Source organism: Macrotis lagotis, chromosome 1, assembly GCF_037893015.1.
Source record: "Macrotis lagotis isolate mMagLag1 chromosome 1, bilby.v1.9.chrom.fasta, whole genome shotgun sequence".
NCBI lineage: Eukaryota > Metazoa > Chordata > Mammalia > Peramelemorphia > Peramelidae > Macrotis > Macrotis lagotis.
Genome location: NC_133658.1, coordinates 47,379,665 through 47,393,799, shown reverse-complemented (window position 1 = coordinate 47,393,799; position 14,135 = coordinate 47,379,665). Strand labels below are relative to the sequence as shown.

At 38.8% G+C, this 14,135-nt stretch overlaps 1 long non-coding RNA gene across 1 annotated transcript in view; it reads left to right on the top strand.

Annotated features, from left to right (window-relative positions):
• LOC141513278 (uncharacterized) overlaps nt 1–13,675 on the top strand; it is a 545,077-nt gene extending 531,402 nt beyond the window's left edge. Inside the window, exon 3 of the long non-coding RNA XR_012475754.1 lies at nt 13,508–13,675. This is a non-coding gene — a long non-coding RNA (uncharacterized LOC141513278). The remainder of the gene's footprint in view (nt 1–13,507) is intronic.
• Nucleotides 13,676–14,135: the final 460 nt, after the last annotated feature.

Genomic DNA, 14,135 nt, shown 5'->3' with positions numbered 1-14,135 from the left:
TAACTTTCTTTGCCTCAGTTTCCTCATCTGTAAAGTGAGCTAAAAAGAGAGATAATAAACCATTCCAATATCTTCACCAAGAAAACCCCAAATGGAAGTCACAAAGAGGTGGTCACGACTGAAATGATTGAACAAACATTATCTTTATAATTATATGACCTTCTGAACACTCAATAGTCTGTATGGGAAAGGAGAGCATCTGGTCTTGGGGGGAAAGGGAAAGTATAGCAAAGTGACTCAACCCTGAGACTGAAAAAGTCAACACACCTCTAACAAATCTTATATTTTTATGCATCTTCTATTGGGCCTATTCATGTTTTTTCAGTTGTTCATTCCTGTCTAAATCTTCATGATCCCATTTGGGGTTTTCTTGACAAAGATACTTGGTTGATATGCCATTTCCTTCTCTGGGTCATTTTACAAATAAACTTTGCTTTACAAAGGAAACTGAGGCAAACAGAGGTGAGTGACTTGTCCAAGGCCTTGAGGCTGAATTTGAACTCAAAAGGATGATTCTTTCTGTTTCCAGGTCTAGAACTCAATCCACTATGGCACCACCTAATTACTCATGTATGTAGTAGTGTCTCAATAAATAATTGTCAAATGAATGATAAGAAGGATATTAAGAGTGGCTACAGATAGGCCTTATTGGAACTTATCTTTCTCTAGTAACTAGTACCAGAAACAAAGCCAAGTTAAGGGCAGGTGGGGACAGACTGTGAGCTGGTGGATATTCTGCATATCTATTGAAATAGTGCAAAATAAGTCTGCTCTTGGTCCTCAGCAGCAGCAGCAGCAGGACCTATCATCCTTAGCTACCTATTCAAATTTCAATGCCCCAGTCTATTTCTATCACCACTCTCCTTGATATGACCATATATCAAGTCATGCTGTATGACCTTATTATTCTGTTATGGCACATTTAAATGGGAAAGTTTCTTTAAACTGATCTGTCTTGCCATTAAACGTGTGAAGAGTCTATCACCACCAGCAAATGCAGTTGTGATACCTTAGCATCCACATGCTTTTCCTTTTTCATTGTTTTATGACTGATTTCATCTGCTTCCCCTTACCCACTCCCCATTCCCATCTTTTCTTCATTATGTATCAAGACTGATAGGATGGGTAGGTCACCTGGTCCACCCTTCTCCCTTTAGAGGACTGTGTATGAGTCAGTATATGAATACCTGGATATTATATATAACCATACATATGTATGTTACATAAGCATACATATGTATGTTTATGTATATAGTTAAAGTTTCCTGTTTACTGAGTAAAGTCAAGTCTCCCTTCCATAGGTAGGTGACAAGTGAAGGGAAGCAAATGAACTCAGAGGAATGGAGCTTTGATGCCTTTTGGATGGGAAATCATGAGTTTTATTCTCCCCCTCTACCTCTAGGATTTTTCTGTGCTTAACGATTTCATACACTTTGTAGTTATTTTGGTTCTCAGGAGAAAACATGAATGTAGCTGTCATGAGATTTTGATAGACACCAGGTTTCTCTTCTTTTTCCCCCTACATACAATTTACCATTCTGATGAGGTGATTATTGCCTACTGTGTTGTAGGGAGAAGGACAAAGCTGGTATTGTCTTACTAGTCAAGATACCCCCAAATGTCCCTCTTCTACTTCTGAGCAGAAAGAGAAAATTGGGGTAGTATACCCTTCCTAGATAAAAAGGTTAAGGAAAGGAAACCAGGGCCAGGGGTCTTCAGTAACCAGAGAAAAACTGAAGATCTCCATGAAAAAAATCTAGCCTCATGTAACCTGAATTGGGACTCTGAGCAAAATTAAGTGATACAGTCCCAAACCCCTCTCCCCAGGAGCTGAAGATCTAAACACTATTCCTCCCCAGGCTCATCTAAGATAGAAATAACTCTGACCCAAACAGGCAAGTTATCCTGAATCTATTACTTATGTATATAAGAGGAGATGATCCACAGCATGGAATGTTCATAGTAATTATTTGAGAGGGGAGAGAGAAGAGGAAAGAAAAGAAGAGGATGGAGGATGGAGGATGGGGGGTGGGAGAAGGGAGAGAGAGAGAGAGAGAGAGAGAGAGAGATTTGTAAAAGAAAAATTAAAGAACAAAGTGAAGGACAGTGTTAGGGCAGGAATAATTAACTGTCTATAAGATAATTGTGTTAGTCGTCACACGTGAAATGAAGTCCATGGCATTACTCCATGTGAAAATACCTTTTGGAGATGTAGGCCTTCACTCTACTTCATGCTAATGAGGTTTTCAAATAAAACACAAGCATCCAATGAAAAACATGAAAAGTGATTGGATGTGTGAAGGAAGAAGGGATTCCAGAAGCTTAGGCATCCCTGTTGTAGTTTATGCTATCACCTGAAGCTCTCCATGGAATTATATTGCCCTGTAATTCCTGGTTGTCTCATATATATGCCACGCTAGAACTTGCTAAACAGCAGAGAGAAATCAAGCCCTGGAACATAGGAAGTGTTGTTGGGATAATATTGGCAGAATTATCACCGCCCTCTCCACGTCAGCAGGGGGAAAAAATTGTCACCATATTAAAGAAAACATAAAACTAGCATCTTGGAAGGAAATGCTCCCCCTCCCCCATCTCTGATGTCATTTGATGTGGATCTGGGGCTGTCATGGGTTTTCATATTCAATAAATAAATGCTATGTAATTCTCCACCCTTATCCTTATTAGACTGTTTTATTTAAGTTGTGGACAAAGCAGCCCTGCTATTCATTGCATTGGCAGTACACAGGTCATGTTGGGTTTTCTGTTGCCATCTTATGTAGTCAAAGAACAGTGGATTTGTTCGGAACATACAGTTTCCTTTGTGAGGAACTCGGGTCATCATATATAGCCAAAGGACAGTGGGTTTGCTCGGAACGTACAGTTTCCTTTGTAAGAAATTTATTACTCATTAGTCTGACCTACTGATCTGAAGGCTGAATCCCATCTCCAAAAAGAAAAACAAAACAAACAAACAAACAAAAACCTCTCATTGTCCATCATCTGTATCCTCATCCCTCACTTTAGATACAGAGCTGAGATCTTTCTTTTCACAGTTATTGTACCCCTGTGGTTTTCCCCTCTTCAAGGCCTCCAACCTTTTCCTCCTCCTCCTTTTCTCCCTCATTTTTACTGGATGGTAGGCTCTGTCCGGCTCTCCCTAGAGATAAAGACTTGCTTTAGCATACAGCGTGCTATCCTTAATGCAACCTAGTTCACTCTCATCATTTTAATAGTGGACCTAAGGTATGTTGCCATGTGAACAAGCCATCATATCACCATAGCAACCAGCCAGATTGCAGCACACCAGTCTGAGGAGTGGACTTTTTTTTTTCTGTTCCTCGCCTGGGCTTTTTCTTTTGTTAAATTTGCTGAAGTGCTCACAATAGGAAGATTCAGTCTGCTTTTTTCAAGCAGGGTTTCATTTAAACCTGTAAATTGTTGTATAAACAGAAAGGACAGCATGGCACTAGACTTACTTTCAAAGCAGACTTGATGAGGACTTTGAACCTGGACCCCAACCCCCTCTCCACCATGCCTTACAGTTTGATCCAAATGGAGACGATCACACGTATTGGTGGCAATTGGACTGAGCCAACCCCCCGCCCCTGAGTTTCTTCTTCGTTTCCCCCAGCAGGGATCCATGACTCTCCCACATGGATTTGGTGACCACAGCTAGCCCTCAACTCTTCTTGTAAGCCCTTTGCTGTTTCAGAGCTCACTAGGACCAGAATTAGATCCAATTAAAGATGTGGATTCTCCTTCTCCATTTCGAATTGCTATGTAACCTGTGCTGATTCCAATTGCAACCACTCGGGGAGAGCGGGGATGTTGAAAGGACAAATGATAAAGGAATATATGTCGTGTCAACCTGCCCATATGCATCAGTGTTGCCTGGCCTTTGATTCTGCTAACCTTCTTGTCTTTGTTCAGGGAAGCATTAAGAATCATTCTTCCAGGTCCTCACATCTTTTCCCATTTCGTTTCTTGCTCCCTCGCACATAGCACATCTATTACCTGCTCTGATCCACAAGCCCTCCCCTCCATCATCCCCCCCCCCCAACTGTGGCATTCACTGCCGAGCTCATACTGACAGTTGTATGGAGCAGTCAGAGTTCTGGGTGGGCATGCCGAGGGGCTGGATTCATACAAGTGTGGAGTAGGCCAAATTGCCTTCCATGGGCAAGCAGGGCCATTTCTATCTTGTGCATAAAATTACAGCAAACAAGCTTCGAATAAGGCAGGACACTTTCATAATTGATTTATGCAGGGGCTCCAAAAGTTCTATTACCTTTTGTTTAGCTCAGGGGGCCTGACTCTATGCAATCCATTGCTGAAACTAATTACAAGATATAATTAAACTGTGACACGAAGATATTATACCGTTAGTTTACTAATGACACCGCGAAGCTGTACCACCAGCACAGGACAGTGATTACGCTTCATTTATTATTTATCCTTTTGCTAAATGAGACGCTGACATTTTCAAAAATTACTTTGAGGTTTCTTAATTGTCGGCAGTAGGATGGACTAGAAGGAGATCTCCTTCCTCTTAGTTACTTATCCAAACCTCAGAAGTATTATTAGCATATATATATATACATATATATAATAATAATAATAAAAACAGACCCAGTTGCCTGTTTGGCTGTTGGTTTTTTCAAAAACAGGAAGCCACAGTAGATGGTACTCCTAACCCTGTCTTTAGATCCAGGTAAAAGACAATATTTGTCATTAAGGCAAAGGTTTCCTCTCTTTTGAGACGGTGGAAGAGCCCAGGTTGCTCTCGGATTCTTCTAAGGCAAAAGGGGAAGAGAGATTATGTAGTGAATGGCTTGAAGGGAGTTGACCTCAATGGCTCCAACCTGTTCCAGAAACCTACTCTTAACTGAATGAAGATGGGAAAGTCTGTGATTTTGCAAACCCTTTGTTCTACACCCTAGTGACTGTTCAAATGCAATGTTTTATCAGCATTACTCAAATGGATAAATTACTATCTGGGAAAAAAAAATGATCATATGCCTTGTAGCCATTATGCTAATTGGAAACCATGTTTGTTCTCCATTTTATCACTTTTATAGGTAAATGAGAAGTAGACTCAGACTTGGGAAAAAATATTTTCTTCCTTGGAAAGTGTTAGATTCTCCAATTAGATGACTTTTCTGTATCTTACAAAAGGATAAAGATTCTTTCTTTCTTTTTCCTTAGTTGACTTTTATCCTAAGGATCAGATTGGCAGCAAAGTACCCAAGAGAAAATTGGGAATAAGAATTCCCTCTGTTGGTTTTTCAAGGATAGGATTTTTGGAAAAATATTTATTTACCATTCTTAGATCTCCACGTATTAAACTTGCTTTAATTACACTATCATTTATCATATTCTTAAAACAATAAAAAATTAATTTACTGGCCTGCAATTTGATGAGTTTTTGATACCGCACATGTGTATGCGTATGTGTGTCTCCTTATGGCTCATCTGGGTCAGACATCCTACAAGGTACAGTTGGCCCCGTATGGCCACTAACCTCTCAGTAACCCCAGTGGTAATGCAATCTGCTTGTTTTCATCAGAGGCACCGCTGGACGGCTTGAGACAAGGTTTAATTTCTTCTGAGTGTAATGGCATCCGGCATCTATAATTATGCTATTTTCTCTCCTGTGCTGATTAAATACGATTTACCCAGAGAGCTAAATGATGAATATTTGAGTGGAGTGTGTTGAGCCAATAGCTGGTAAAATAGCCACAATAAATAAACTTGGGGGGGGAGGGGGGAAGAAGACCAGGGGAAGGCTATGATTCTGTTAGGTAACATTAGCAGGTGCAAGAGGAAATCAAGAAAGATTAATACTAAAGGTAAAACAATACCAACATCTTATGTCTGAAAGAAAAGAAACCTCCTCTACAATTCTTCCAAGCCTCATGAGTGGTTAATACAATCAGACCCATCTTCAGGTAGCAGTTTGCCATTCTCTTTGGTCCCCTTAGGAATAATCTTCATTTATAGTGAGTCTCTGAGAAATGAAACTCAATATTGCCTCTTTCTGTCACCCTGGACCCCTCTGTACAAAGAGAGTGCCATGTTTGTCTTCTTTTTTTTCTTTCTTTATTAAACAGAGGACTACCTAATCAGAAGGTCCTTGTGTGTCAAAGACTTCCATGGACTTCATAGAGTCATCCTTGACCTTTTCTCTTTCCCTCTCCTCTCTTCCTTCCACTTTGGTTTCAAGTCTTGGCAAGTCAACCTCTGCAAAATCTCACATGCTTTCATTTCTCTATTATATCCTTACAGCTGCCTTGCTAGTTGGGGTCCTCTACCTCTTTGCTTTTCAGAATACTTATCTTCCTTTAGAGGCTCAGCTCAGGAGCTGTCTCTTCCAGACTTGGCTGATCAGTCTTGATTAATTTACCTTCCTCCCAATCAGTTTTTTTACTTTCCCCAACCTCAGAATTATCTATTGATTCATCTCTTGAAAGCTCATCGAGGGAGACTGTTTCTTTTTTGTTTTTGTATCTTAGAGTTCATTTTGTTGTCTAATATATAATAGACATTTCACAAATATTTTTATATTGAATTGTTTGTTAAAAGAAATATATTTGCTGTAACTATGAGTAAAACAAATTTGGAAATCTTTGCAAAAGCCTCTATAAGTCTTTCACCTTCCATAGCCCAAAGATATAGGCCAAGAATCTTACAAAATTTCCATTCTGAAACCCAGTTTCCACAATGGATCTTACTTATTTGTTCTCTCTTGTAAATTTATCCCTTATTAATCTATGAACAAGCCCTGCCCTCAAGGAGATTGTAGTCTTGAGGGGAAAATAAAGCTTGAGAGATAAAGAAGGGAACTATAATAGAAAATAGGTAGTTACAAATGAGAAGAAAGGGAGACAGAGGAAACCAGAAAGAGGCAGAGACAGATGAAAAGAGACAGAGAGAAAAAAAAAAAAGAGACAGAAAGACATCAGTTCTAGATAATGGGATCAGGGTAGGAATCAAGGAAACAAAATGACCAAGTGCCAGCCTCAGTTTTCCCTTGAGTGGAGTTGCTCACTTATATCCTGATAGAACTTTTCAATATTTCTAGTTGTTTAAACTGGGTAGAACTCTTTGACCTCAACTTTACAAGAAAATAAGTCATCATTCCTTTGATGGCTTTTTCAGAGGACCAGCCATCTCAGATCTATCTGGTCCTGGTTCAAAGGATGCTAAACCATTTGGTAAGATGATGTCGTTCCTTGTGTATTCTTGGGTGAACACCTCAGAATTGCAGTGAAGGGGGGCAGTCCATTTCAGCCTTCACTATACGTTATTGGCAACACCTTCCCCCTGCCACTCCTCAGGGACTGCAAATGGATTTAAAAGCTTTTCTTATATATAACTGTAAAATCAGATGTGAGTGGGCAGTGACATCCACATGGAGAACCATCCTTTGAGAGAAGGTTGTAATATATAAAGAAAACATCATTTCCTTAGGCTCCTCCGGTCTGTAAGTCTTTTTGCTTTCACTTTTTCCTAACATTGCTTTTTCATTTCCTCCTTAATACCTAAAAGACTCAAATTGTTAAATAAATAAATAAATAATGTATGTATATATTTCTTTTGGGATCTGTTTTAATTCCCCCCCCCTTTTTTCCTATTACCTGGCCCTTTGTTTTATACTGCTTTCATCTGCCTTGTATTTTTATATTTGCAATTTTTGTGGAAGAGAACAATTTTCTTCAAGAAGGTTTGAGAACTGGGAGGACAAGGATCAAAGTGAATTTTAGCCTGAGTGAATCCAAAAAGCATCCCTTAACATTTAGAGATAGAATCAGTGGCAAGATAAATGCTTTATTAGAAGACATATCAGATATGGGAAGACTTATATGAACTGATGCAAAGTGAAGGAAAGAGAGGCAGGGGAGCAAAGTACACAATGAGGATAACAATGTAAGTGGAAAGAATAACCATTATAAACCAGGTGAAACTGGTTGTAGGAAGCTATACATATCAAACTTGGCCCCAAAGAAGAGATAGGAGAAGACATCTTCTCCATCCCTTTTGTCAAATTTGGTTGCCTAGTAGCTGGAGTAGTCAGGAAGGGCTGAGCTCAAATTTATTTTCAGTATCATCCTAGCTGTGTGACCCTGGGTGAGTCACTTAACATTTATTTGCCCCAGTCTGTTCATCTGTAAAATGAGAATGACAATTGCAACATCTTCTTCACGGGTTGTTTTGAGGATCAAATGAGATCATTAAATGTGACTGGCACATTGTAAGTGATATTATAAAAGGTATTGTTATTTATTATTATTATTATTTTATTATGAGTCTATATACAATATTTTATTACATGACAGATTTTCTCAAAGTATTGATCAATGTTACAGATTTTTTTCCACTTCTTCCCTTTAAAAATCTTTGTTTATAAGCAATAGCTCTCAAGAAGAGTGGAGAAGGAATGCAAGGGGAATGATATAAAAAACAATAGATATCAATTAAATTCAATTAATTCAATTTAATTGAGAATAGATGAGAACAAATTATTCCATATCTTCAAAGGGTGGAAGAAATGTGTGTGTGTGTGTGTGTGTCTGTGTGTGTCTGTGTGTGTCTGTGTGGGAAGCATTTATGGTTCTTTCTCTTTTGACACTGGAGGACTTGCCTTCCTTGATATATGGTTGTGGGGGAGAAATAAAATCAAAATCAAAATTTCTTCATCCCACAAAATGGAAATATGCTCAATAAATTCAATTTAAATTGAATAGAACTATGGCAAGAGGAGGTAAAATTTTCAGATTCTCTTTCCCTATGATCTTATAGGGGAAAAAATCCCCTAAAATGAGTCTAGGTTCACCATCTTCTTTTTTTTTAAGTTTTTGCAAGGCAGATGGGGTTAAGTGGCTTGCCCAAGGCCACACAGCTAGGTCATTATTAAGTGTCTGAGACCGGATTTGAACCCAGGTACTCCTGACTCCAAGGGCCGGTGCTTTATCCACTGTGCCACCTAGCTGCCCCATCTTCTTTCTTAAAATAGCTCCCTTCTTCACTTGCTGTCTCTGTTCATTTTTTTACCTTTTTTGTATTGTCAGTGTTTAATATAATGTCTGACACACAAAGTGTATTTAATAAACATTAATTGACTGACTAACTCACAAAATAACTCTGCCCGTTTTTAATCTGGGCTTCTTATTAAAAAGGACCTTCCTTCAAGGAGCATTACTGAAACCTTAGTATAACTTCTACCCAATGTTCCTAGATTTATCTTCTGAACCAGTCTTATACCACTTTCATCAGATAGTCTTCTAAATATTTGAAGATGGTGATCATGACCCACAGCTGCCAATGCTTCTACCGCATAAGTCATCTCATCGGACTAAGCAGTTCCACTTTACTCTGTTATTGCTTATATGACAAGTTTCTAGGCCTTTCATCATCTCAGATCCTTTTTCTAGATACTTCCAATTTATCATTATCTCTCTTAAAATATAATATTCAGAAATTAATGTAATATTCTTAATTTAATGATGGAGAAGACAGTAGGACTCATTGCCCTTGACCTGGACATTGTCTTTCTATTATTGCAACTTAATATTTTATTTTATTATTTTTTAGTCACACTAATACACTGCTGACTCATTAAACTTGTAGTTCTCAACAATTCCAGGCCTTCTTTCACATAGATTACTATTAAATCACATTTCCTTCCTCTTGTGCTACTGGATTTTTTATCCTATTTTGAAGTTGTTAAGGATAACAATAGGTCATGGGTAAGTGATCCAATTTATTATACAGATGAGCAACTGAGGCAAACAGCGTTGAGTGACTTACCCAATAAGCCTTCCTGACTCATCTAGACTCTATTCGCTCAATCCACCTAACTGCTTCTGGACAAAAATAATAGAGAAAATGAGAGATGAACACATTTGAACTTGTCCCAGATCCTCCGGAAATTTAGGAAGGAAAACATTTCCTAATTACTTTTCTGGATGTCATCATTTCTTGAACCTCATCATTTCTAAAGATGAAATCAATCCTGCAGCAGATCATTTCCCACCCTGGGGGCAAGTCATCATCATGCCTCCATCCCAGGAATCCTCTCTTCATTCCCACCTGTCAACTTCTTTTACTGTTGACTTCTCCCATTAAATTGTAAGCTCCTTGAAGGAAGGGACTGACCTGTCTCTCTTTATATCCTCAATATCTGACAGGGAGAAAGCATTTAAAAATGTTTATTGACTCATGCATTGACTTCTAACATCATTCATCTATGTTTCGTCTCTTTTTAGTTCATAAAACTGAGAAATGGAGTTTTATTATGAGATATATTTGAGGAACTTAATTTGGACCATGGAAGCAGCTAGACAGTTCACAGTAAAAGAACCAAACCTAAATCTTTGAAATTGCACTTATTTTGGCTCATTATATATCTTCAGGGCCACTATTTTCTGTGGGAACCAGATGATTAGTGACCTTCTCTAAATGAGCTTCATTGCCTTGGGAGAAGGCTTTTCTATTGATGTACATTCCCCAGCATGCAAAGCTAAACTGTTGTTTAATGAAACTTTCAGAAATCAGACAAGAGTGGGGAGAGTATAATGATTCCACAAAATTAGGGGCTTCCCTATCTTTCTGTGAGCCAACTTGTATAATTCTCTAATTTCTTTAGACCAGGTAGATCAAACAAGTTTGTTAATCTGAGAAATTGAACACTTCTTTTACCTAAAATGATGACCTAGTATTCTTCTCCTTTCTCCTACCACCCAACTTTCTCAACTGTAGGTTCTGGAGGAAAATAATTTTCATGTTATCTTTTTCCTTTGTATTTAAGGGAAAAAAAATGTTTCCCAGAACAAATTTTAACGAACACAGAACAATGAAAGCAAGGTCTTAGGAGAAAATTATTGGTTACATTTCTTTTGAGAATTGAATAACTGTTCATGTTTTTCTATTCACATTCACAGTACCTAACACCAAAGTTTCTGGGTAATAGAAGTGAATTAAGTAACAGGAGAAACAAATATGAAATCTTAAGCAGTATCTGCTCCCTCAGCTTAAAGAGAAAGTTAATTGTTGGACATCAGAGCCATGGCAGAATGAATCTCATTCTGAAAAGATGACTTTGCAAAAGCTAGAGATTCTTAAACCTTGGGAAGAAGACAATTTTCCATACCCAGACCCATCCTCTGAGGTTTCCTTCACTGTCCCTCTTTCATGTTCATGGCCTCTTGGGTTTGCTATTATTGATTGATTCATTGGCTCCAATATATCCCTGAATTCCCAACCCCACCAGCACATTTGAAACATCTAAATATAGGTTGCCCCAGACAATTAGGAGAGAGCTCCTGTTTTCAAAAGATAGCATGTAAAAAGCCCAGTTTACAAATGAGTTATCAGGTGATATGATGCTTGGCCTCAGATGGCATGATTGACAGAGACTGCTGTAGCCACAGATACATTATTTAAATGTGTTGAGATATGAGATCTTCTAGGCTAATTACTTCGAAGGCTATATTAATCACAAGACACTTTTAATACCCAATCAATACATGCATTTATCAATGACCTTGTGAATCACCTCCACTTTAAGTCAACCATGTGACAAAAAAATGTGGATAGTGATGTGCCAAATGGACCATTCCCCACTGGGCAGTAGTGTCTCATTTTGTAAAACCTTAATCCAGCTTTTCAGATGTCAAATAAGAAACATAAAGTCGAAAGTAGGGATAGGATTAGGTCAAGATTACCATTCAATCTTATATGAACTCTCTACCGTTTACTCTGGGATTTCTGAAAGGAATTAGGGAATGGCCATGTAGGCAAGTAGATCACATTGCCCCAGGAAGCTAGAAATGTGACACTTGGCACCAATATCCTGGTTTGAGGTTACTTGGGAGAAAAGCCAAATGTCTGTGTACTCAAACTTACCTCATTGCCCCTATAACCAGCCAGGTCTCCATTAACACCTGCCTTGGCCATCATGCAGAAGCAGGGACTGTACCCCTACAATCACCTCCATCCCACCCCCGCTTTCTACCATTTTCTTAGGGATAGACAGTCAAATCAACACAACCTTTTCTATTGTAAAGGATAAGATAACATAATGCCCTATGATCCCACTCAGAATCCCCATGGTTCTGACTTTTGTAGACTGCTCCCTCATACTCATACATGTCATCTCTTCCCTTCCAGTGTCCCTGTACCACTCTCTGCTACCTTTCTCATGTTCCTTTGGAAATCCTTGTTGTGTTATAAACAAACTGGCCTTTTTCTCAGACCTGTGCTCTCCCTCGATAAAATGCTTTCTAATTCTAATTCTTTTTGAATTAACTATACCCAGTTTTATCTTTTCTCAGTATTAGTAAACTAATGCAAAGACTGTTGTGTCTTTGTATTTATTCCCAACATCTAACACACAGTCCTTGGTTCATAGAAAACTGAATTGAATTGCATAAAACAGTTTACATCTTTCTTCAACCACATTTCTGGCAACATACATTCCTGAGAAAAGCCAGAACCAGATTAAAATGTGTTTGGGGAATATTTGACAAAATAAATAAGAATACAATAAAACATGAATGATGTTAGTATGTGGCTTTCTAAGTCATGCAGCCAGCCAGGATATTTCAGTGGCCTCTATTTCTATTTGAGTTAGACACCACTGAATTAGTGTTCAAATGGGCAAGAGAGTTGTGTTGTACAAGAAGAATAATGAATATAGAAGTGAATATACTACTTAAGCATCTCAGATCCAGCTCTCTTATCTTTGTGATCTATGGCAAGCTACAGTTGCTCTAGACCTCAGTTTCCTCATCTGTAAAAGGGGGTTGGATTAATTGTCTCCAGATTGATGATCCCATGAAGCAATTGCCCTTGCACATATTTTCCCATTCTCAAGTACAAAACAATTCATACACATTGAAACCCCACTAGGATTGGATATCAAATCAAAGCTTTATTTTTTTTAATACATAGGGCTAGGAAAAAACAGCAGCAATAAGAAAACTTTAAAAAGCTTTAGGGACCTTTGAGTGAATGACCTTGTGAGTTTTCCAGTTATGAAAATGGATAATTCTTAGCAATTATGGCCTTAAACTTTGACTTTAGGCACTAGAATCTCCACTAGAGCTTTCCACATACAATAGAAGTTCTAAGAGTAAAGCGTAATGCCATTGCTGGTTCGGCCAAGAAATATAAACTAATAAAATTTGGAGATGAATCGATTTCTTATAGTTACTTAAGTGTTGAGAATGCAAACCTGGTAACTGTTGGTTACACAACCCTCCCATCTTCATCTTCATCATCTTCATCTTTCAAACCCAAATAGTGGATTTTTCTATTTCCTTTCTGTTGTGACTGGTGATGTCTCCAGGGTCCATGTGTGCCTGATAAGGACCAACACCAGCCAGATCAAGGATGAAGGATGTGTGGAAAGCAAAAATCAGCTAACATAATTTAGTACAAAAGCACTTAATAAATGTTTGTTTTCATTCATTCATTTGTATCCACTTTTCTATCATTCTCCTTGCAGAGGACTGGGGGGAAAAGCCTTGGATTCTCCTCCAATACATCAGTTCTACCCTGAGTCCTGCCTTCACCGGATAATCGCATCTCTCTCCAAGACATGGGCACTACCGACCTCTCCCTCAATATGGTTCCTGTCTTCTAGTCCTTGCTGTCATATCTGCAGCTCCTCAGCAACTGAGAGGTGAGCCTGGCGATTTCCCTCTGGTCTCTGGGCCATTTTTCCTCGACTGCTTTTTTTTTCATTTTATTTTATTTGTGGTCCCTGTCATTCTGCCGGGGCAAAGGGGTAAAGAGATCTGACACTAAGTACGGGAAAATGCTGTATCTGGAATCTATCTTCCAGACGGCAAAAGAATAAAAATTCATGGCAGGACAGCGGCTGCTGACACGCTCCCAAAGACATATTGCAGGTAGCATTATTTATTGTGGCAAGGAGTTCATAGAAGTGCTACCTCAAAGCACCCTGAGAGATCCTAAAAAGCCCATCTCCCATCAGGTAAGGCAGATTTATGGGGCCTGCTGGTGGAGGGGGTCAGGCAGCTCAGCTCAGGAAGCAAACTCTTTGCCGAAAGCCTGGCTTCTCTCTAACATATTCAGTGTAGTTTGATTGGTTCAAAGGAGGACTTGAGCCT